Source organism: Anabrus simplex, chromosome 11, assembly GCF_040414725.1.
Source record: "Anabrus simplex isolate iqAnaSimp1 chromosome 11, ASM4041472v1, whole genome shotgun sequence".
Taxonomy (NCBI): domain Eukaryota; kingdom Metazoa; phylum Arthropoda; class Insecta; order Orthoptera; family Tettigoniidae; genus Anabrus; species Anabrus simplex.
The window spans coordinates 14,744,309-14,770,791 of record NC_090275.1 but is presented as its reverse complement, the minus strand read 5'-3'; the positions used below and the strand labels follow the sequence as shown (position 1 = coordinate 14,770,791).

Genomic DNA, 26,483 nt, shown 5'->3' with positions numbered 1-26,483 from the left:
GATGGGCGTGTTTTAGTGTAAAAGTGTGTGTGTTGTACATTAAACGAGAAAACATTTGAAAGCTCTAATGAATGCCAAGAACAACAAGTGTTGCTAGGTTCTTCAGGGTCATTATACAGTCTTCTGTTTAGTGGCAGGTCCGTGTCTTCGTACGGAGAATTTCTGAAGCCAATGTTCCCTGTTTTCAGCTTCTTCCTTCAGTTTGCTGTATCTCCTCCCAGCTTTCATGTCATCCAGATGTTGAATTCTTCTTCTTCTTCCTCGTCCTGCAGTTCCTTTGACCTTCCCTTCAATGGTGTCGTGTATGAGCCACTAGTGTCTGTGTCCGATCCAGTTGGCCTTCCTGTCAAGAATTGTACAAAGAGTAGTTTTCTTCTCAGTACATCCGTCGTCTGTCACCCGATCTGTCCACTTCATCTCCTTCAACACCACACTTCGAAACTTTCTACAGTGACTCAAAAAGTATTGGTCTGTCGAGATATGCTACATATGAGGGCGAGGAATCTAAGGGAATGATTTAAAAAATTGACATATGGTAGAATCCCTGATTATTTATCATCTTGTGTAACATGCACATTGTAAGAAAAATATAATTCTTCCATGTCCACATAACTAAAAAGCCATAACTTAAAACAATCATTTTCACTTGCCACCAAAAAAGTATTGGTCTGAATTAACATAACACAATTTCTTTATCCTTCCTGAACGTTTCAGTACTTGGTAGGTCCTTCTTTCCTCTTTACAATCTCAGCTAACCTATTTGGCATCGATCGTACCAAGGTTTCCGTAGTTTTCGTTGGTATGTTATTCCATTCGGTGAGTAAGGCTTCTTTCAGGTCAGCTTTGTTTGATATTCAGGGCTGTGTGTTTGGGGTCGTTATCTTGCGTAAACGTATACTTTGCTGAGAGTCCCATTTTTTGTACACTTGATGCAAGATGTGTCTTGAAGATGTTAATGTGAGCTTTGTGATCCATAGTCCCTTCAATAAAGGCTAATTACACCATTCGCACCCATGCAACCCCACACCATCAGGGAACCACCTCCATGTTTCACAGTAGCTGTCAGGTTCTTTTCTTCAAGTTCAGAATTCGTCTTCCTCTACACAGTTACTCGTCTGTCTGTCCTGAAGAGGGTAAATTTACTCTCATCAGTAAAAACGACTGTCTTCTAATCCTCATAGCTGTCATTTCTGTGCTCTTTAGCGTACACAAGTCTCTTCTTTCTGTTAGCCTTACTGATGTACGGCTTTCTACGGGCTGTTCTGCCCGCATATCCTCTTTCGCGTAGCACATTTCAGATGACACTTGCACTCCTACACCTTGCTGTAACGCAGCTGCTATCTTCGGCGCACTTAGCTGAGGATTTTGGGCCACTTCACGCACAATTTGCCGTTTGTCTTGTATTGATAACCTTGAGGGACGGCCACTTCGTTCTCTGTTTTCTATTGTCTTTGTTCGTTTGTAGCTGTACACAATATTTTTAACAGTTGTAACAGCTCTTCCAATAATTTCACTTATGCCCATGAAAGATTTACCTTTCTGAAATAGTCGCACTACAATCCTCCTTTCTTCCACGGTTGTTTATTGCATTTTCCTTCCCATTGCTAACTGAACACGGAAACAGTACTGAATATTACCTTCCGACGTGTCAGCACATACACAATGAGCCAGATGCAGCAGACAGCACGATGTCACGATGATATTGTGTACTAGACCAATACTTGTTTGGCGTGTAATGACGCACGCCGTTGTATTACTGATCCGTTTGCAAACAGCGTGAATCTTCTTGGCTCTATATTCAACCTATTGATGTACTTGACTGTCTTATATATCTGCATATGCCTAATTCCATTATATGCACCATTATTTGTACCATACAGTTCCGTTCATACCACGGTTATGGGCAGACCAATACTTTTTTGAGCCACTGTAATATATTTTTCTCCCTCTTTCTCATGGTCCACGTCTCTGCTCCGTACAGTGCAATGCGCAGTTCCAAACTGAACTTGCTGGTCAACAGAGTCCTCTTCTTGTCGAATGCGACTTTGACCATGGCAATTCTTGCTCGAATTTCATTTGTGCAGTGGGCGTCCTTTACCAGCAACCTTCCCAAGTACTTGAACTGCTTCACATTCTCCAGTTCTTGATTGTCAACAGTTATCCTCAAAGGTTTCTCCCGTTCTGATATCCTCATTGTTACGGAGTTACCCATGGAAGGCAGAGGTGAAAGAAGGTGCGGGCTGGAATGGGTCTAACTACAAGGCCGAAAGATGAATTAAAATTTCAATAAAGGTTATATTTTCAATAGATAACAAGATTTAACAAAATTTCACTAGGTGAAATAACAATTTAAAAAACACAGGTACAATGATAACTTTACAAACGAAAGCACAAGTTTCGGGGTTTTTACAAGTTCTGGCTTCGAGCCCCAATTACACAATCCTTGAGCTACTAGCCCAACTTTACCAAGGTACACTCATTTGTTCAAAGGGCAGAAAACCCCTAATTACATGGAGCACTTGCTCCCACCTAGTAATGTCAAGCCTCCTAGAGGCACCTTTCAAAATATCAGAAAGAGCTGACCCGCTCTCAATTTTTCAAGCTTATTAAAGGCAATACCAGACTTTTACACATGATTGCCATCAAGGCACAACTTACAATGAAACAGGGGTATCTAGTACCCAGCCTACTGGGCCAAAATAGAAAATTAACAGGTTAACTTAAATGGCCCTAAACGCAAAAAGAATGGAGGGTGTATCAGCACTCCCAAATACACATTTTAAAACCTAAGAGGCACTAGGCCGATGACACAGGGGCTATTCCCAAACTAGGGTGGTGATGCGTATAAGAAAAATTTTAACACATTAAGGAAGAGTAGAAAATCGGTTACGAAAACGTAGTCACCTCCAATCAAATGAAAGGGAGCTCGAGAGGGTAAATCACTCTCTATCCCCGAAAGATAAATGAAGTTTTACAAAGACTGAAAAAGGTTTACATGTTTCAAGATAGGTTACATAATAAAGGTTTCGGACCTTCCCCGCGGATTAAACTGCTGAGCTAGCAAAAAAATAAAGATGTTAAGTGGCCATTACCTTGTAGAAGAGCTGTTGCCGGATGAAAGAGGCGCTTCCCGCCTCCTGCTGCACTTCCATACACTAGGCTAGATGTTGTTCGAGTGGCCAGGAGCCGTGAAAATAAGCAGTTTTTATACACTCAGGGAAGATTCGAGACCTTTCATGAATAATTAAGACACACCCACTCAACTTTATTGGCTGGCTAAAAGATACACATCACAATAGAAGAAGAAACCTAGGATTGGTTGGAAATTAATTGCAGAAATTACTGATTGGCTAAGTTCAAAACTGGCGGAAAGAAAGATTAATATTGCCAACCCACAAATGAAGGACAAAATTTAGTAAAGACAAAAACTTCTAAATACAAAATTTCTTTAAGAAAGTTCATTCACTTCGCACCAGGGTGCATGATCCCAGTTTTACAGTAGATACATCTATGAGAGAATGTCCACACTTCTTGATCAATAGAAAACAAAATACGTTGAAATCCGCACAGTACTGACAACTTCGTAATCACAAAATTTCCGGTAGTGACATCTTCTGAGAAACTTATAAATTGATACAGTTGTTAAAGTTCAGAGTTTCTCCTGTAGAGGAGTACTTTAAGGCGGAAAATTCAAATGTGCGGCGTAGAGGTGTACCGACCGGTACACTCAACATTTTTGATTTCGCAATGTTCATATCTATGCCATATTTCCTTCCACTTTCCAGCAACGGGTTCATCATGTGTTGCAGGTGTCTTCGATTTTCGGCGAGCACTACCAGGTCATCTGCATACTTGATGGTGTTGATGAGACGTACTCCTATCCTAGCACTACATCCAGCAAAGTAATTATGTCCACATTACTGCATATTTCCAAATAAATTAGGAGACACTTGAGTAAAAACAAGAGCTGCACACAGATAGAACAGGAATATTCTAAATCATTCTTACACAATCACCAGAATTCATTTTGGTCAAATATTTTAAAGTTTTTTTTTTACGTATTTTATAACATTTTCCCGTATATTTAAGAGCATTTTGTTGATCATTTTCAGTTATTTTTAAGTCATCAGTATCCGGCCCTACTGATAAGTATACTGTCACTGTTCTGTATTATTGCGCATCTCTATAGATCAGGGCCCCTCGGGGTGCATGCACCAGTGCACTGTGTGGTGCAAGGTGCAAAAGATGACTTGGCAAGGTTGACCAGAGTGCAGACACCCGCTCCTCGTTTTTGAGCAATAGCGCTGACTCTCTCCGCCCCAACTTTCCGTTAAAATTCTGTGAGCGGCGCTTCGGGAAACCTCACGAACCAAAGTGCAGAGATCATCCAGGGTGATCCGCCGATCTTCACGCATGATTTGCTCAACCTTCACGACTGGCTCGACGGAAATTGACGGCCTCCCGCGCCTTTATTCGTCGTGAATTTCTGTCCGACTGGCTGCAAACTCTCTACACCACTTACGAACATTTTTGACATCCATGCACTTGGCGGTAACATCCAATGGGAGCCCCATTCTGAACGGCTGCCAGGCCAAGACTGAGTGCCTCAGTGCGGTGTGCGCATGTTTGTATGCGAGCGCGGGAAACACTCTTAACAACATTGTGACCAACAGCCACACGGACAGAGTTCTGTATTTATTTTAAAAAAATAGGAGACCATAATTTTTGGATTACCCTCGTAGATTCTAACTCATCGCCACTCTTGTCGCGAAATATATTTCCTCTTCCACAAGAACTTCAATGTGTGCTAGTATCTAATTCAGCACGCTTGTGTTTCAGTTTTCTTTACCGTTTTGGGGATTTTACGTAACTGTGTCTAGAATTACCCTCGAAGCTTGTAAAATGCTTCTATAAATAATCAATCAATCAATGACCAGTGATCTGCATTTAGGGCAGTGGCCGATTCCCTACCTGTTGTTTTCCTAGCCTTTTCCTTAAAAACTGCAATGAATTTGGAAATTTTTGGAATGTTTCCCTTGGTAAATTATTCTATTCCCTTCCTCCCCTTCCTATAAACGAATATTCGGCCAATTTGTCCTCTAGAATTCCAACTTTATCTTCATATTGTGACCATTCCTACTTTAAAAAACACCACTCAGATTTATTCATCTACTGTTGTCATTCCACGCCATCTCTCCTGTGACAGCTCGGAACATACCACTTAGTCGATCAGCTCGTATCCTTACTCCCAAGTCTTCCCAGCTCAGAGTTTGTAACATTTTCGGTAACGCTACTGTTTTGTCGGAAATCACCCAGAATAAATCGAGCTGCTTTTCTTTCGATTTTTTTCCAGTTCTCGAATCACGTAATCGTGGTGAGGGTCCCATACACTGGAACAATGCTCAAGCTGGAGTCTTACCAGAGACGTATAACCTATTCCCTCGCCTTTACATCCTTTCTACAGTGCCGTTCTCTGGAAATCAGCCGTCAAAGGCGAGCTCGGCAGGAACCTGCTACTTGAAAGCCCGGCTGCGTGCTGTTAATAGCGTTTAAGGGCATTGAGGAACAAAAGCAAGTGTTCCACTATAAGTATTGGCTACCGACTGGCGATGTCGTGGCGACAAAATACTCCTGACGAGTCAGCTGGCTGATGTTTGTTTACATCTGAGGGCAGGCACGGGATCGGCTTGCGAAGCAAGTGAACCAGCACATACACCCAATGTTTTTTAAAATCATTATTACTATTGAAGGCGTTAGGCCTCGGAAGACCATGCGGCCAAATTTGCAGAGTAAGCATACATTTATGATACATACATTTCGTGGTTGAAAAAAAGTCATATCTTATAAATTAATACTACACTCTGATTACTGGCAATTGCAGCGCATAATTGTTGAGTTAGGTTTGATAACAAGATGGCAACTGAAGTGGGCAGTGGGGTATTTAACTTCGCTAATGAAGAGTACAGATGGTTCTGTTGTTGGGAGTACTTCCTACATGACAGTCTGAGTCGATCAAATCGACTGTTTCTCCAGGGTCTTCTGGGCAGTGGGGACTGCCGAAGACCTTGATCCTGTGTAGGTGACTCGGATAGCATCCATGGCCCAGTCGGATTCTTATTAAAGATGAAAGGTGTGTGCGAGTTAGTTTCAATTTCTTGAACCAGATTTGCGTTGGTATGGTGGGCTGAATTTTAGCATTGTGCTTTCCTCTTGTAAGCTGTTTCATTTTCCTTAACTCAGGCCGTTCCCTGTAGACCTGTTTGATTAGGGCAGGAAATCAGAATATGGTAACTGTTTGTAAAGGCGTGGCTTCTTTCGCTAGCTGGTCTACTATCCCGTTCATCGTTATACCAGCGTGACCTTTAATCCATAGGAGATGCACTTCCTGAGCTGCTTTCTGGACAGTATAAATTAAGTTCAAAATGTCTAATATATACTGATGTATGGGGACAGGTCCCAACGAGAATTTTGTAGCTTTTGAAGGGCACATTGTGAGTCAGAAAGTATTAGAATTTCACACCCATTGTTAGTGATCGTTAGCAGGTAGGGAATTAAGAACAGATCGATTGTGCTGCTGGTATAAATATTCCTGCGACACAAACGCGGTGGCAGATGCAGAGAGGGTCCCGCACACAAGTGGCCATGGCTGGCCCGTGGTCCGACAGCTCTGCACTCCGACCGACCAACCGAGCAGAGGAGGCGTGGCCACGGCTCTACCGTGGCTCTACGCCTCTGCATTCGAGAGACGGAGAGGGGGTGGTTCCCACTGTCGGCTGTACTGAGAATGGTTTTTCGTGGTTTTCCATTCTCCTGCACTCAGGCGAATGCCGGGATAGTTCTTAGTATAAGCCGCGGCCGTTAATCCTCTCACCTTCTCCTGGCCTAAGAGACGGTGTCACCGGTCTAGGAGGCCCGCCTTTCGTTTCAGGGCAGGAATGAAAACATTGAGCAGTAATAGTAACATTAGCAAGTACAATGAATACAGACACCATCCAGACAGCCGATAAGGATCTCGCAGACCCCGCGGGGCGGCGGAGTCCACGACTGTTTTTTAATTCAGTAGCTGAAGAGTGATTTTACACATTGATAAAGCTACAGCACACAACACAGTATTATTGGTATTACAGAGAATTATTCCAAATTTAGGTCATCGTAGTACAGAGCTTCTTTCGTCAATAGGAGTACGGTAGTAGAATGTGGGTTTTCCAACCTGTTCCAATAATAACCATCCCTTGCTGCCAACTCACAACAATCAGCAAGGCTTTTGAAGTAATTAGCCAGTTCTGAGAACGATGCGATATCAAAGACATCCTCCTTATCTGAACTCTAAATACTGAAGTTTCCAGCCTGTTTATAAATCTCGACAGTCACTGTGGCTAAGTAAGCCTACGATGGACGGTTGAGTTGTAAATTATTTGGTCCTAGGAACGAGATTATTTCTTAATATTGTGACGGTCAGCGTGTTTTAGTTATTATAATTAGAATATATATTTCGTGTGTGTGTGTGTGTTCGTATCATGTAAGTGTATTATTTTTATTCCTTCGGATTTGAAAACTGAATTATGTCATTATTATTATCGCTGCGTCGTTGTTGATCATTGTAATATACAACCCTGTAGCAAGGACACCCATGCCCGGGGGGCAAGGAGAGGGCCGTGGCCCGTCCCTAGCTATCAGGGAAAGGCAAATCTCTAGTCAGGTGTTTTTCTTTCAAGAAAATGATTTAAAAGTCGGTATTACGGAGAAGTGGTAGTACCGCCCCTCATCAACAGGCAGGGGATACCGTGGGTGTTATTCTACCGCCATTCATCTTCCAAAATTTTAAAAATTCTGTATACCACCAGGTCTAGCCCCCCTCGCCTACAACCTGTCGTATGGGCGCCCATGCCCTGTACTACGAAACTAACTTGTAACTTTCCTTATCATGAAACGAGGGGCCCATTTTCAATTATTGTTGGCGGGAGGGGCGAGCTTCTTAGCGCCGCTACTGCATCCAGAGGTCCTGACTTCAGTTCGATCGAACAAGTCTGGGGCAAACTTGAACAACGCATCGAAGCACTCCAAACACTACAAGCACTTGAAGACGTCCTTTTGTAAGAGTGGGGGACGTATGCCACTACTGGATGTGCGGCCTCTTGTCAGAAGCATGAAAAGGCGTTGTGAAGCTGTTATCCATGCGAAGGGTGGCAATACTCCATATGAAGACGCTTAATTGGCACATAATCATAGACGAGGGGTCACTTTGGTTATGCAATGACGTATATTGAGTGCCTAAAGACGGCTTTTCATTTCAATACTCCGACTTGGTGTAATTTTAAACATTATTCATAGAGTGTGTCATATTCCATAGTCATTTCAAGTACTTGAGTGTTAGGGGAAGACCGTGTAATTTGGACCGATAATATTTTTGGTATTTGTAAGTTTGGTCAACCCCTGTCTGAGGCAAGGTCAGGAAGACAACGGAGGGTAGTTTCCTCCTGGAAGTTGTTTTGTTAATGGACTTAAGGTTCAAGGTGGAAGAGGAAAACAAACTGAATACTCTCATTCCTCGTAAGCTTATACGGTGACAAGTAAGTGTACTGTTAGTTATTTCAGCCCAGAAGGTGTTTAGCTTTCACAAGTACTGATAAAATATTTAGGTAAGTTTTAACATAGTTTAATTCATAAATTTTTAAATATTCCGCACACTATTTAGTTTTTGAATAAATCTTTGCATGTCGTGTAATTTCCAGTGCCCGAGAGTACGTAATTTGGACCGTTCCAAGAACTGAAGTAATTACGTTTCTTCTCAGTTTTGCAGGTGCTTCCAAAAGAACTTGTTTTATAATTTGAGGCCGACCCCTCGGTGTAGTAGTACCGTCCCTGCCTCTTACCCGGAGGCCCCCGGGTTCGATTCTCGGCCAGGTTGGGGATTTTTACCTGCACCTGAGGGCTGGTTCCAGGTCAACTCAGCCTACGTGATCACACTTGAGGAGCTATCTGACGGCATAGTATGTGAAAAGTATTAGGATGGCGATTGGATTCAGCGCAATACTTGCAAAAATATTAAGCTCACGAAAACTGCGCCAAAATTCAGGACGAATTGTTTTATCATTGTCCTACATGTGAAAATTGACGACCACAATTCATAGTGTCTATTTTATTGCTTAGTGCTAGATAATAAATACAGTAAATAATTTATACGTATTTAGCCTATATTTCTTTCTTTCTTTTCCTATCGCGTGTTTCTGTGATGGTTGTTAGTGTGGTATGTTGTCTGAATATGAAGAGGAGAGTATTGGGACGGACATTAAAACCCAGTCTCCGAGCCAGAAGAATTAATCAGAAGCCATTAAAATCCCCTACCCGGCCGGGAATCGAACCCGAGACCCTCGGAACCAAAGGCCAGTACGCTGACCATTCAGCCAACGAGTCCTACTTTTAAGTATTTATATTCACCAGTCCAAATTACACGACAACAAATTTTAGAATAAAATGTTATTTTAAACAAATTCCAAAGATAATATTAACATTTATTTTCACCAAATCATTTGATACATTGTACTAATTATCGTGTATAAAATTTGAGACATTTTCATTACGCTCAGTAGAGTTTGAAGTTAGGTGGCCCAAATTACACGGACTACCCCTATTCTTTTCCGGGGACGGCGCATGCTATAAATGTAGATGGGGGCGAAGAAATGTTAAATCTGCCACTGCTAGGAGTTCAGAATTCTAATTGTTTACATGTAATTCTTTCTTTCTTTTTATTATTTTCTTTCTTTCTTAATCTATTTTCCCTCTAGGGTTGGTTTTCCCTCGAAGTCAGCGAGGGATTCCACCTCTACTGCCTCAAGGGCGTGAGACATTGGGTCGTGGGGATACAACTGGGGAGAAGAACCAGTACCTCGCGCAGGCAGCCTCACTTACTATACTGAACAGGGGCCTTGTGAGGGCATGGGAAGATAGAAAGGGTTAAACAAGGAAGAGGGAAGGAAGCGGCCGTGGCTTTAAGTTAGGTACCATCCCGGCATTTGCCTGGAGAAGAAGTGGAGAAACTACGAAAAATGACTTCGACGATGGCTGAGGTGGATATCTAACCCCCCTCTACTCATTTCACCTTCCCTCGTACCACTTTTCAGATTTCGTGGCAGAACCCCGGCCTCCGGGGGTGGCAGCTAATCACACTGACCACTACATCATAGGGGTGGACACGTGTAATTCAATGGTTATTAATTCGATGATCACAGAAATCAAATGTGAGTTTTCGCTGTGGGTGGCTTGTCTTATCAGGGCAAAACAAAAATGGCGCTTGTTTATCTTTCTGTGGGTATTGCACCAGCTGAGTCAGTTGACTATGCCAAGGACAGACGTGGACACACTGTGGCACGCTACCAAACATGTGTTCGTGTTCACACCGGCCAGACTACTCGCTCGCTGGCTGGCATTCCACATAATATGCATGGTTCCTTGCCAAAATAATATGGACACTGCACTCAGCCATTTCCGCTTCCTCCAGCGAGATAGTAGAGACCTCTACCGTACGCATGTAACACTAGCTACTAGCGCAGAGTATCTTCAAGATGTGAGTGTTCTTCGTACAAAGGCGTTCGGAGGCTGCAGCGTCGATTCTAGCCGGTGAAGACCAATCGAATTATGTAAGTACATGCTAGCAAGAAGACAGAAAACAGTTCCGTAGCAAATAATTTGTGAGCGAGTCAACTGCATTTCAGTGCAAAAGGTGGGAATTTCTTTGAGTAAATTGAACAGGACAACCTTTGATGTAATAATAATAATACCATATCTATGAGAAAATTAAGAAGAGGGACAGTTTGTGAGTTTTTCTATATACGAATTGTAATTTTGAGAACTTCGTTCACGATTGGAAAGCTCATTTCGTCTTCCTTTTTTTTCTTTCTTTCTTTCTTTCTTTCTTTCTAAATCCGTTCACGTTCCAGTGTCGGTTTTTCCCTCGGACACAGCGAGGGATCCCACCTCTACCGCCTCAAGAGCAGTGTCCTGAAGAGTGAGACTCTAGGTCGGGTTATACAACGGGGGAGGAGGACCAGTACCTCGGTCAGTCTGCCTCAACCGCTATACTGAACAGGCCTTGAGGGGGGATGGGACGATTGGAAGGGAATCACAAAGAAGAGGGAAGGTAGCGGCCGCGGCCCAACATTTGCCTGAAGAAGTGAAAAACCACGGAAAACCACTTCGAGGATGGCTAAGGTGGGGATCGAACCCCCTCTTCTATTCAGTCCCGAGGCTGAGTGGACCCGGTTCCAATCCTCGTACCACTTTTCAAACTTCGTGGCAGAGCCGGGAATCGAACCCGGGGTCTCCGGGTTAGAGGCAGGCACGCTACCCCTATTCCGCGGGGCTGACAATCTGAGTTACTACTGACCGGGCTGATTGGTTCAGGCGGTTGAGGCGCTGGCCTTCTGACCCCATCTTGGCAGGTTCGTACCTGGCTCAATTCGGTGGTATTTGAAGGTGTTCAAATACGTCAGCCTAGTATCGGTAGATTTACTGGCACGTAAAAGAACTCCTGCAGGACAAAATTCTGGCACCTCGGCGTCACCTAAAACCGTTAAAAAAGTAGTTAGTGGGACATAAAATTATTAGTATTATTATTATTATTATTATTATTATTATTATTATTATTATTATTATTATTATCCGACTCCTTTGCTGAATGGGCGCGTTGAGGCCTTCGGTTCAGAAAGTCCCGGTTTCGATTCCCGACTGGGTCGGGGATTTTAATCTCATGTGATGTCCAGCCCCATGGCTAAATCGTTAGCATGCTGGCATTTGATCACAGGGATCCCGGGTTCGATTCCCGGTAGGGTCGTGAATTTTAACCATAATTGGTTAATTTCGCTGGCACGGGGGCAGGGTGTATGTGTCGTCTTCATCATCATTTCATCCTCATCACGACGCGCAGGTCGCTAACGGGCGTCAAATCACAAGACCTGCATCTGGCGAGCCGAACTTGTCCTCGGACACTCCCGGCACTGAAAGCCATATGCCATTTCATTTCATTTCTTTGGCATGTACTATATGTACATATACTGAGCACGGCCTGATAAGTTGAGAGTCTATTTCTAGACCAATGTGGTCATGAAAAGTAAATACCCAACACGCTCTATCATTTGGAATGTGTTTTCGATCATTTTGAAGCCATCTATCGTTTATATGTCGCGACATCTGTTTGCTGTATATTTGTACACGTCACGCGACGTGCTAACACGCCGCAGTCCAGAGCTACACTAATTGTTGCCCGCGCAGGGCTGTTGAATAACCCGATGACGTCATACGGAGGCCACTCTATTGTTGGCCCGTCCTTAACAATGAGATATTGAACATTGTCGTCGGAAATCAAAAATATGAACATTTATTATAAAAATCGAAAGAAAGACGCGAGCCAGGCTGCAGTAATGAAAATGAAAACATACAGTGGAAAATGCATCTGGATTCTTCTCGAAGATGTCTAAGAATATTGACTGTAGCGTAAACAGTGACCTAACCAATTCTTTTTCTCTTTTGAATGGTTTCCAGTACTGTTGTCCACCACAAGCGTGCAATTCCCGATGCAGTTGTGGGTCATTGCGTTGTTAAATGTAATCATTTCTCGCAAGAACTAAGTCATCAACACTGTCGAAAGTTCTCTCTGAGAATATTCCACTACACAAATCTATCCAAGTTACCTTCAACAAGTACAAGTTCCTCAACACCGGAGCGGCTGCCATACTTCCCCAAACCATGCTTCACCGTGACTTGAAAGTATTAAGGATCTAGTTCTGTATTCGGTCTCTCGAGATCAGCATCCTACCATTGATGATTAAAATTACGTTCATCCATGCATAATACCTTATTCCTGAAGTCTGTTGTCTGGGATACAGACTGTTGCGCGAATTCCAGTCTCCATTTCATGTTCTCATTAGTTACTACTGTAAGGTTTTGATCTAGAATGCTACGAATTGCCCTCTTCGCGCACATGAGCAGATAGTGCAGAAGCTCTCAATTGAGGGAATTTCTTGATCATTTTTTGCAGAATTTAATCTCTCTTGTCGTAAGCTTCTGTGGATGACGTCTTCTTTTACCGTTGAGTACTGTTTTTTCTGTCCTCATGTCGCTTAAAATGGTGGATTGTACAGGCACTCGACATCTTCTGATTTTACTTGCCCTATGATCTCTGTTGAAGATATTGGGAGACAACAATGTTTCTTTCTCTTATAGTTGTTTTCTTCCCTTTGTTACCCATTCTGGTGTTCCACAGTACGCATATCTTGCCAGCTGATACTTCACGGTACAGTACATACACCACTCGTCTACTCCTTGCACTACGGCGTTGAATCAGCTGGTTTCTTTTTTTTTTTTTTTTTTTTTTTTTTCACAACTAGTTTGGGGCGTGAATACTTTGTTCTCGGTTGAATGCCGTGCGAATTACATATTTTACGCTCATAGAATATTTCTGTGACATACGAAAATCCGTATAACCAATGACTTAGTTATACTGTATTACGCTAAATAATGGTACCTATCAGCTTGGATGTCGTTTTCAATTTATTATTACAAATACGCACTTTGTTTTGCAGCGCAAATTGTATGAATACTTTTTGACATAAATATAGGCCTATCCTATGGCTGGGGGTCGTCCGAAAATGTGTGATGTAAGTGACGTCACATTAGTCGTTACCGTAGGCCTTGGTCGCTAAAGATGCTACGGCTGTGGATTTGTATAAATAGAGTGTGTTGAAACCGTCTCTCGGGTCAGGAGATTTGTTACTGTGAAGGAAATGCTCGGGGAAGGTGAGAGGGTTGGCGGCCGTGGCCTGTACGAGGATCTGTCGCGGCATTCGACTTAGTGCAGGAGAATGGAAAACTATGGACAACCATCCCCAGGACAGCCAACGGTGGGGAGCATCCCCTCTCCGTGTCCCGAATACAGAGGCGTAGAGTCACGATAGAGCCATGGAGACCCCCTCCTTTCTCGATTGGTTGGTCGGAGTGCAGAACTGTCGGACCACAGACCAGCCGTGGACACTTGCAGGTCACAGCCTACTCTGCAAAGAGAATCTGAATTCGTCACTAAAAACAGCCCGGTTCCAGTCCGCAACAGTTAAGCTTTGTCGTTCACGGAGACACATGCAGTGGGGGCCAGCTGAAGGCCCCCCTCCATTCTTATTCTGGAAACATGTTGAAATTGTAATCATATATAAAGCAAGAAGAAAGAATTCATCTCTGGTGTTACGAGAGCATCACTAAACAAAAAGTTGTGTTTCTTCCGACAATGTCTATTTTCAATTGCTATGGCTACGTTATCTTAATGTGAAACTGAACTTACTGAAATAAAATACATATTGTTACGAATATAAAACTCTATCTGTTTCATTACTCTAAAATTTCAGGATGACCTAATAAATGCACACACACATATTTAAACACCGGTAATTCTAACCAGTTTTGAATGACCACACTAATTACAGTCTACTTACAAATCTCCCTTCTGTGCACACAGTAGGAGGTCTAGCCCGCTCGTCTACCTGCGGACGCTTAAGCCTCACTTTCACTTCCCCAAGTCCGGTCAATCAACTCATACAGCGGCTGTGCGTAGACAGCTGGATTTAAACACAGAGTGACTGGCTATACAACACTCGACGACTGTTCGTTGGTTCGAACTCCAATGATAGTCCGGTACTTGACACAATCACATCAAGTGAACAACAATCAGCAACAGCTCAACAATATCCAAGAGCAGGACGATACTCACAACAGCGAATATTAGCACACGTCCAATTATCCTCACACGATAACTCCTTCAATCGCTGATTCACGCCGGTCCTCAATCCAATCCACAGAAGTACACACACACAGTACTCCTAACACAGTCTTTCGTTCTGTCGCTTCCAGTTACACACTCACTGGTCTCTCTGACACTACAACCACAGCTTCTGGTTCAGACCTCGGTGGGACACTAGCGACAGTCAATACCTCTGCCACCCTCAGCCCAACCACCGAAACCCGGCTCACCGAGTGTCACACTGTCGCTCACTCCAACACTAACTGACTGCCCACAATGGTCTGACGGTAAGCCGGCCAACGAAAACAATACACGAAAAGGCCGGCTGGGAGATTCCAGGTCGTTTGAGTCACCAGCCCCTTCCTGGAAATACCTAAAGGAGCTACCGTAGGGCTGACACGTAACAATATCATAGGCGGCACATAAAACATTGATTATTTTTGTGCCGTACGATTCGGCGAATGTATTACTTTGCTATCAACTATAACACGATTATTGCTAATTAAACGCGGCATTCCAGATCAAAGGTATCGCATATTAGCCCTTCATAAAAGGGTGTCAGTTCGACCTAGCCGACACATCTACCATCTAATAATACTTGAGAGCTCAGTTAAGTACAGGTCTTGGTGTTGATCAGTTAAGTTCGGCAGTCAACTAAAAATGAGTTGTAAAAACACTTCTGTTTTTCGCAAAAGCAAAAACAAAATAAACCCACAAATTATTAAAAAATACAAGGACAAGAATCTTAACTAAGCGTCTCTCTCGTTATTTGTGAATGCTACCAGTCCAAGCTTATACAGTAAGTCACAAACATCTTGCATGTAAGTTAGGAGGTTCTTCGATAGCAAATATCGAAGAAGTAGAATAATAATAATAATAATGGCAAGGGCGTTCATGTCAATAGGAGTGGTATCGAGTTACTTATTAATGTAAGTAGTTCAATAATCTGTTAGTGGCGGATAGTAATATGTACTCTGTTTAAGTTTAGATGAAGCACTGACTTTGACATTCCAGCAAAGTTGTTTGCTTTTACGAACTGGTGTGCCAAGGCACATCGCAGCTATTTTTAGCAAGCCACTCCGTGTCCATACATGAAACTTCTTACTGTTTATTGATCGACCGTCCATGTATTTCTGTATCACGTCATGAAGCATGTCCGCCCTCGACCACCAACAGACCGACCTTTACTTCTGTATATTGAGACAAGCAACTATTTGTTCACTGCAGATTAGACAGCAATAGCTATATTCTGAAAATCCCTCTCATAAGAGACGTTCGCCAATTTTTATAAAGCCTTCTGTATTTCTGTTGTCAGAACTGTGTTAATGAGAGTCATCACTGAAATTTTGAACTTTCACAATTTACCTTTTACCAAAACCAAATTTAAAATACAAGGACACATTAATAAGATATAGTGCCACACAAAAGTTTGAGTTGAGTTAATTGGTTTGCAAGTTATTGACAACATTTTTATTTTTATGCTGAATAGAAAATGCTCCATGCGATACAGTTTTCATGATTTTGAGCTATAATTTGGCAGACTGGTCAAAAATACTCATATATTTAACAACAACTCCGACTTTTGATAATGTTACGGTGCTTTTTGTTTAAAGAGGCCTAACATCTAGGTCATCGACCCCCAATGGTACGAAATGTAATGACAATGTAAAAGTCCAAAAATCATCCACTGACCAGAATTCAAAGCGTGATGAAGTGATGAATGGATGAATATGAAGTTAAAATAATCAGCGGATCCAACTCACAATGCTAAAAGTTTAAAATAATTCCAAAATCGATGCACAAACTAGAATTCAAAAAGACGACGATGAACCATGATTATGAACTTAAAACAATAAGTGGATCCGACGCGCAATGCCCCACCATCCCAGGAACGATCTTAAAACAAGAGTATTACTGACCAAGGGCCTGCTTCGAAAGCACAATCTTGAATCGATGATACCTTGTTGACCAAAGGGGTCCAAAATCCAGGTGAACAGTCCCTCATAATGATACTTATTGCTAGTAAAGTAGAACCATGGTGTTTCTCAAGTTGCGGTACTAATCAAAAGTAGCGTAGACTCACGGTGTTGCACACATTGTGGTACTACTCACAAGTATTGTACGTCGCACAAGTAACACAAACCCATGGTGTTCCCCACATACGTATACTAATCACGGGCGCCGGTATTCCCGTGGTGTTTCTCATACAGTGGTACTAATGACAGGTACTGTAAACCCACAGTGAACCACTCTCCGCTGCTACTAATCACAAACCTATTCTGTACCTAACATCGTGGTAAAGGCGACCCATGGTGTTCCCCGCGTGATGGTACTAATCACAAGTAGTTTCATGGTTCTATTTCAATCAACCCCCTTGGTCGCCCCTTTTAGTGGCCTCTTACGACAGGCAGGGGATACCGTGTTGTGCATCCTTCGTCTGCGTCCGCCACCCACACAGGGGGTACTGCGAGTTTTCATTATTCATTTTTTTAGTGGCAAAAATCTAGTTTCGTGCTGTTTTAGGAGCAAAAATATGACAGTAGACTAATATTCAACTGATAATAAAATGCAGAACTACTTTTAATTTTCGTAAAGTGTCCGGAAGGTAGTGGGTTCGAACCCCAATGTCGCCAGCCCTCAAGATGGTTTCCCGTGTCTTCCCATGTTCAGCAAATGCTGGGGCTGTAACTTAATTAAGGACAAGGCCGCTTCCTTTCCACTCCTAGCCCTTTCCTATCCCAAAGTCGCCATAAGACCTACCTTTGTCGGTCCAACGTAAAACAGTTCTAAATTATTATTATTATTATTATTATTATTATTATTATTATTATTAATATTATTATCATCATCATCATCTAAATGTAGCATATGCTCAAATACTGTATATCAGACATTACCTTTTGTCGTCTGACGCTATGGCTGAATGATAAGTGTGCTGATCTTCGGTTCAAAGGATTCCAATTTCAATTCCCGACCCGTCTCGGGATTTTAAATCGCTTCTGAGCAATTCCTTCTTTTTCTTTCTTAATGCACACCTTCAAATACACGCAACACATTACACGAGAAACCAGCACAGAAACACGCAATAAAGAAAAGGCATCCGCCTATAAAAGTGGGATAAGTCCATGCAATGTACCGACCCAAGTAATTGAGAAAAAAGAAGAAGAAGAAGAAGAAGAAGAAGAAGCTGAAGCTGTTGTTGTTGTTGTTGTTGTTGTTGTTGTTGTTTTTGTTGCTGCTGCTGCTGCTGCTGCTGCTGCTGATGATGATGATGATGATGATGATGATGATGATGATGCTTGTTATTTAAAGGGGTTTAACAATTATGGTCATCGACTCCATTATTATTATTATTATTATTATTATTATTATTATTATTATTATTATTATTATTATTATTATTATTATTTGGCATTTGGTCTTTGTCCTTTACCTCGTTATTCTACGATAGCATTTATGGAATCAAAACATTTGGAAGACAGTAAAGTTTTACATTTGGACATTACCACGTGGTGGTACCTGGCGAACTGTTGTTACGTCATGCGCGCTTTGTATTTTGTGAACGTTCTATGGTCCGTTCGGTGTGACCTGCTGCCTATTGCAAACCAAACCAGAGAATCCTACCGCTGAGAAAACTCCCCGATCAATGTCTCTCGACGTTGAGATCTGTACCTTGAATTTAAACACAAAACAGGCCTCCTAATCACTGTGTGATGGGGATACCATACGTCCGTATTTATGCGGACATGTCCGTATTTTCGACGACTAATGTAGCGTCCGCGTATATTCTTACGAATTTTGCTAATGTCCGCATTTTTTTATTTTTTGGGAAGTAAGATATTTTGACTTTTGTTTTCATCTCGCATCATCAACAAGTTATATGTTTTATATCGATTATTGAATTACACCGTTTGTTATTTGCTCACAATCGATCTGTTATGCTAGTAAAACCGAAAATATCGATTTACATAGTTTACAATCGACGTATCGATCGTTTTAGCTAACGTAGAGATAGCTGCGATAATAAAAGCTTTTAAGTGCAATGTTGAGACCCTCTTTGATGGATGTTTAGAGTACTGAACGTGTGAATGCAACCGTTTAGTGAATTTTCTTGGTCGAAGTGGCTCGATTTTGAAGATCTATCACGGAATTATGTGAAAGAATGTAGCAAATTTTTGTTGGATAAAAATATTGAAATTGATGAAGAAAAGTGCTTTCATAAATTTTCGAATTAAAAAAATTCAGAGCCACATATGATGACAAATATGAACGAAGCGATAAGAAAGAGTGCAAGTACATTGAGTAGTGTAATAGTGAAGAACAATTAGTTAAAACTGTACAGTTCTTCTTTGCCCATAACGCTTGTGTTGAGAGGTTTTTCTCCTTAACACAGGCAGGTGGGCAAAGGAGAGAAATATACTGACAGTTGATTCTGAAAAAGAAATGGTAATGGTAAAATTTCATTTTAGACGTGTGAATTGCAAAAAATTAAATAATAGTGTCAACGAAAGGAACTGTTAAAAAAGATTCAGTCCAGTGAGAAATACCCACGGCACGTGGGCTCTAAAGTGTAGGTACGTATGATGTGCGTAATATTTTTTATTTTGTTTCTTGCTTGTTATTTGAAAACATGAAATTGAACTAATAGCGTTCCATTCGGGATTCGGCACTGCTAAGCTAAGAGAGTGTTGATCATTCCCATTGAGGTGTCCTCATTTTGGGGTTTCAGTATAAGGTAACCCTACTATCTGAAGTACAGCCCACCGACTGAGAAAAAAATTATATTCACTCGACGATATTATTCGTACACTTGCAAAATGGAAACGAACGTTGATATCAACCCTACAATATTACATTCGTAAAAGGAAACCACACTCAGCCACGTGACCGAACTCCTATTGCCAACAAAAATTACAATAAGTCGCACAAGATTAGACAGAAATGACCCGTACAAAAACAGTGCCCTCAAAGTACGTTGCACTTAAGTAGTCTCGTTATTCGCCTTCCGGCAGATGGTTCGATTCCCTCCATATCTGTGTCGGAGTCCTCGCCTTCACTTGACGATAAAGCATTTACACTAATTACCAACTAGTCAACCACAGAGTCCGTAATTCCCATTGTTGTTCCTCATGGTCGATACACGCCTGTCACTCGATGCAAGTGGGTAATGGAAACAATTCTCTAACCCATGGGTAGATAGTGAAAATATCGAGCTCGATTAGTAGGTGGTGTTATTATTATTATGACTTGTGAGGTGTGGCTATATACGCTGGTATTTCTATTTATAAATTTGTTTACGTCTATTATTATTTTATTTTTTTTACAAGCGAATGGACCACTAAGGATCACGCTACAACTTCATTTCTTTCTCTTCGTGAGGAGTTTTCTCTGTGTCCAATACTCCTTCATGCGTTCGCTGGCCTGTTTCCGTTCATCTGTCCAGGCTCTTCCGGTCTTCCTAGTTCTTCCTGCGGCTTGAACACCTTCCAAATTCTTCAGTGTGTTCCTAAACGTATTTCTTTCTAACAGCTGGTCTTCCAAGATCAAGATGCTTAACCTTCCCATATCCTTCTTCGTTTCCTTAATCCTTATTATTATTATTATTATTATTATTATTATTATTATTATTATTATTATTATTATTATTATTATTATTATTGCTAAATGGTTAGTGTGCTGGCCTTTGGTCACACCAGGGGTCCCTGGTTCGATTCCCTACAGGGTTGGGAGTTTAAACCATAATTGGTTCATTCCCCTGGGATGGGGAGTGGGTGTATGTACCGTCTTCATCATCATTTCATGCTCATCACAACGCGCAGGTCGCCTACGGGAGTTGAATCAAAAGGCCTCTCCGGAGGTCACACGCCATTTATTTATTTATTTTATTTTACCAAGGGACATGTTCAATAAATTACCAAATTCTTTGCACTTACTTAAAACAAAGATAGGGAATCTGCCACGTAGGCGACTGCCCTAGAGGCAGATCAGTGGTGTATTGAGCGGTATCTTTCGTTCCTCATATCGACTCCCAACTCGATAACTGTACTGCAGGGTCTCTCAGGGTGTATGCACCGGTGCACTGCGCAGCGCAAGATGCAACAGACAACTTCGCTAGGACCAGAGTGCAGATCCCCACTTCTAGATTTTGAGCAATAGGGCTGCCTCTCTTTTTCCCTTCGTCTGTCTCGCTTCTCGCTCGCTCCGCCTGTCTCCACCTTCCTCACTTGTTCTGCAGCACTCCACCATCCGAGCAGATTTCAGCCGAGCTTAGCCGAGTCACCCCGGGACAGAACGCCGGTCCGAACCTCCGTACCTCGGGTTGCATACGTGAGATTTTGGGAGATTGAGAGACCCTCCTGTACCGGATGCAGCAGAAGGACGTGTTTGCCATGATCCGTCAACAACGTAAACCCACTGTATCCCTAACTTGGAGCATAGAATTATGCATATGAACTCACACTCTCGTCTTCTAAGTTCAAAAACATATCAATGATTCTTTGGTTTGTCAGTGTAGCAGAGAATATCGTCGAGTACGAATTTATTTGCAAATTGTTTCATACTCTCGTGTGTTCGCTGTTTTGTGGGGCGTACTAGGCATGATAAGTAGTGATACGGTTTGCTATTACTTTCCTCGAAATGTTGTTTAATTTAGATGAAGAAGGAAGGAAGGAAGGAAGGAAGGAAGGAAGGAAGGAAGGAAGGAAGGAAGGAAGGAAGGAAGGAAGGAAAAATAATGCGTCGTCCAGATCTGGAGCCCGAAAAGAGTACTGGAAAACAAAGATTTCGTAGTTGTCTTTGTAGACTTTTAAAAAGTCGACAGGGAAGTGCTGTTCGACATTTTGGCAGAATTCGGAGTAGACGCCAAAACAACTCAAAATGATTAAACAGACATTAACGGACACCCGAACAAAAGTAAAATTTATGGGGCAGCTCTCGAAGGAGCTTGAAATGAAAACAGGGGTCAGACAAGGTGATGGGCTATCTCCAGTTCTCTTCAACTGTATTTTAGGGAAGATCATCTGCGAATGGGAAAAACAACTGGACAAGAAAGTACTACTCAACTAAGTATACATTGGAGGATCAAAAAACGCCATAAAGATCAACTGCCTTCTATTCGCAGATGACCTCGCGATTCTGTCTACACTGACAGATCTACAGAGCAGGTAAATATACTAAAACAGGAAGCAGATAAAGCAGGATTCCAACTTTCATTTGAAAAAAATAAAGTATATGACAGACATCAGAACAGCCCCTATCATTTGAAGACAGAGCATGGCAAGACGGAAAGACAGCTGGCAGGTTCAAGTACCTAGGAGAAATCGTACAGCTGAAAACTACTGGGAGAAAAGCTAACTACACCAAGCGAAAGAAGATGGCCGCTGCTTATCGAAGGACACATGCTAGCTAAAGTAAGACACTACAACATAGTGATTATAACAGAGTGCCTGTACGCTAGTGAATGACAGGAATGTCTGGACTAAGGGAAGCCGAGAAATTTGAGAGATTTCCTCCGCAACATAATGTGTCCAAAAATCGTGGATGGCCAGAACTATAGGCTACCAGGAAGGCGAAAGATTGATTGAGTCAATGCGGAAAAGGAGTCTTAAATTGTATCGACATCTATTTTAGAATGGACGAGAAGAGACTGACAAAACAGGTTTTTAAAACACTTGACGCTAGACCAAAAGTTCCCGACAAATGGTTCATGGAGGTAAGGAAGGATCTTGAGCAGTCTGGATTAAATCGGGAAGACATCCTAAACGGAACTAAGTATAGATCAGTGATCGAGAGCATCAGATGCTTCCATGACGAACAGAAACTGAATAGGGGATGGACAGAGGAAAGAAGACAGGCTGCTAGAGAAAGAATGGACAGCTTTTGGGCTACAAAGAAGGCTTCCAGTGATGTGTGATTCTTGCTTAACGTGATCTCAAATGGCCGCGAACGAATATAATAATAACTAATGGACCTGTCCTGTTCCGACACATCCGTTATAAATGTGTATGTTGGGTATTCAGCCCGAAGGCTGGTTGGATCCTCAACAGGTTCACCATTAGCTGTCATAGATGGCCTAGGTGTCACTGAAGAGGCGTACTAGGGAAATGAAGAGTGAGGTAGTTTCCCGTTGCTTTCCTCACTGAGCCAGAAGTTGCTATTTCACATCAGTCTGCCAAGCCCACTGAAATGCCTGCACCAACCGACCCTATGAGCGACATTTTCACACCATTCATAGCAGGGACTGGCTGCATAAGGAATGGCATTACTAGCATCACTCATACCTCAGCCACTTTCATATTGTCAAAGCCAAGGAAGAGACTGAGACAGGCCAATGAAAGTAACAATTTTATTCTAGCCCATACCAGCAGACATAGCGCACTGTAAACACTACATCTTGCCAGCAAAGGCATAAATAGGTGAGATAATTCATCTTAATATGCCTTTCGTAGTCATATTGTTTTGCCTGCACTTTTCATTAGTTTTATGAACATTTAACATGTAGTTGGGAATATAGTCTGTAATACTTCTGTCCATTCTGGCGTACCTGGAACTTAACAAACGATCTTGCCCGAGATCCAATTGACCATGGCTGAATACTGATTCGGGTAAGTAGATGAAATAGGTTATCTTTGAGTAGATACTCACTGTTTCAAGAGTTTGTCTCTGCGCTTTGTTAATGGTCATACAGACTGTGCGACTGTTTTCTCTTAGCGTGTAAGTTATTGGGAACGTTCTGCCATCTGTTGGGTATATTTAGAAGCTAGGGAAGGTCAGAGAATCAAAGAGTATCTAGCACAGAATAATGTTCTTGCTTGATCAAACGATATGTATACTCTCTGGCTTGACGGGTAGTAATCAAACATGACTGAATGCAATCACATTGTTAAGGATGACAATCACATATACACTGAGGGGAAGGGATTTCTCATTAGAAAATGTGCAGTGTATGACCCTGAGCGTTGCGGCTACCTACAGCGTCACTGAGCAGCCTGTCACAGACACGAGTGTCGTGAAGATGGAAACACGTCGCGAGTTAACCGACTTTGAACGTTGGATTGTGATCGGCGCACGGCGCATGGGTCATAACATTGCGGAGATTGCACGCGAATTCGGGTTTTCGAGGTCAACAGTGTCGAGGGTGGATCTTCAATATTGCAGAGAGAATATTACCACCCGCGTAAACTGCTGCAGGGGAAGACCATAGGTGTTTAACGAACGGATATCACGTCGCCTCCGCAGAACCGTACTGTGCGCTCGAGTCAGATCACCACTTAGTGGAATGTTGGGAGTCAGGAACCCATTTCTACCAGAACAGTAAGGAGACAACTGCACCGCATAGGCTTCACCAGCTAACGACCAACTTGTGTTCCTTTGCTGACACCTCGACACAGAGATCAACGACATGCATGGACCTTCAAACATCGGCAATGGACCATGGAACAGTGGTGGCGTGTGGTATGATACAGTTGTATCAAGCTGATGGGCACGTGAGAATGTGGCGTATGCCCCATGAAGCTAAGGATCCTGCGTGTCAACAAGGTTGTGTCCAAGCGGAAGGTGGCTCAATTATCGTCTGAGCGGCGTTCTCATCGTCACAATTAGGCCCCTTTGTCTGGCTACAGGGTGCGCTGAGAGGTGCACATTATGTGGACATTTTTTCAGACCATCTGCATCCCTTTCTGGCCCAAGAGTACCCTGATGTTGACGCCATGTTTCAGCAGGACAATGCGCCATGTCACCACTCTGTGATGCCACGCAGGTGGTTGGAGGAGCACTCTAGTTAAGTTACGACCATGGATTGGCCCTCCAGATTCCCAGATCTTAATCCAATCGAGCATTTACGGGATGCTGTCGTTGCTGGTGTACGCTCCATGAATCCCACACCAACTACACAAGATCAATTGTGGATAGCAGCGCAAGATGCATGGATCAAGATCCCTCCAGAACGATTCCGACACCTTGTACTGTCACCGTTTGAGGGCTCGCGGAGGAGCAGCTCGTTATTAACATCGCATTCAGTAATGGAATGGCGTATGGCTTTTATTGCCGGGAGTGTCCGAGGACACGTTCGGCTCGCCAGGTGCAGGTCTTTTGATTTGACCCCCGTGGGCGACCTGCGGGTCGTGATGAGGAAGAAATGATGATGAACACCCAGCCCCCGTACCAGCGAAATTAACCAATGATGGTTAAAATTCCCGACCCTGCCGGGAATGGAACAAGGGACGCCTGTAACCAGAGGCCAGTACGCTAACCATTTAGCCATGGAGCCAGACATCACATTCAGTGTCTTCTCATGACTTTTGGCCACTCAGTGTACACCAGAATATCAATGAAAGAATCGCTTAGCAATCCGCTAAGTGAAGAATGTATTGCCGACTAGGGTAAGCCTTCGCCTGCAATTACTGGAGTGGTTATTTAGTGATTTGATTTTAGAATCACTCAAAGTTAACTGATCCATCAATGTCTTACTGGAAAAAGTTGTTTTACTAAACTTTTTAATATAATAATAATAAGAAGAAGAAGAAGAAGTATTGAATCTCACGGGTGAATCAATTATGTTTATGTACTCCCTTATCTGCTTTATCTCCAAGGAAAAATGGGGAGGAGGCAAGGAAAGAAGAAGAAATATAAATTTCAGGGTGCCCCACAGAAATGCGGCAACAGGTGGATTGCTCCATGTTGAAGAAATGCGAGGCACATACGTACATTGCGCCATGTTGTGGAAAGAGAGAGAAGAGATCGTCTGGACCAATACGGTTGCTATGATACCAGAACTACGTGGGAGACTGGTTGCTTCATAACAACCGGCGAACTATGCAACGAACCAATCCGGAAACGATTTATTATTAAACAGCCAATCAGGTGCGAGCGGAGGACGACAGAATTCAATACGGTTGTTAGGGTCCCCGCGATTTCTAAGAACCACCTACACAGCGTGATCCCTGGTCCACCTGGGAGCTAGACCAGCCTGGGAGATTCATTATTCTGCCAGCTCTGCCACGATCCGGTCGTGAATTTTCTCAGCTCCTCAGAAGGCACAAGAACTTTTGAGTCAGCAGGCCGGTCAAGCCTCGGTGACCGTGCTACGAGGTATGTAGAATCTACACTCAACGAAGCTTTCTTCATAATTCTTATATGACTCATATTACTGGCATTTGACTGAAAGATTTGTTTCAATACGGAAAAAAGTAGGCGGTTGTTTCACTGCATCCAGACGCATTATGTTTCCTCTCTAGTTTCTTCTTCTTCACGATGAGGCCTGCACAGGACCACACGCCAATTCCTCTTCCGTTCATCATTGAACCATGTTTTATTATTTTCTCCTCAGAACACTTCACACGGGCTTTCCCTCTCATTCTTCTTTGGAATCCTTCCATTCTCAAAACTTTCTTTTTCAAAAATCTCTCTTCAATCAATCAGCACTGATCTTCAGTTAGGGAAGTTGCCTAGGTGACAGATTTCCTATCTGTTCTTTTCCTAGCTTTTTAAATAACTGCAAAGAAATTGGAAATTTATTGAACATGCCTTGGTAAGTTATTCCAATCCATAACTCCCCTTCCTATAAACGAATATTTGCCTAGTTTTTCCTCTTGAATTCCAACTTCATCTTCATATTGTGATCTTTTCTACTTTTAAAAACACTACTCAAATTTATTTGTCTACTAATTTAATTCCATGCCAGCTCTCCGGTGACAGCACGCAA

At 42.5% G+C, this 26,483-nt stretch overlaps 1 protein-coding gene across 3 annotated transcripts in view; it reads left to right on the top strand.

Annotated features, from left to right (window-relative positions):
- The window catches only part of stnA (stoned A), a 135,386-nt gene that overhangs the window by 74,153 nt on the left and 34,750 nt on the right, over nucleotides 1-26,483 (top strand). Inside the window, exon 1 of one of the 3 annotated variants that reach the window (XM_067155382.2) lies at nucleotides 10,556-10,637. The exons of 1 other annotated variant lie outside the window; for it this stretch is intronic. The gene's annotated coding sequence lies outside the window, so the exon portion shown is untranslated. Of the gene's footprint in view, nucleotides 1-10,555; nucleotides 10,638-25,784; nucleotides 25,871-26,483 lie in introns of those variants that run through there. One more of the 3 variants, XM_067155384.2, reaches the window with a different exon arrangement.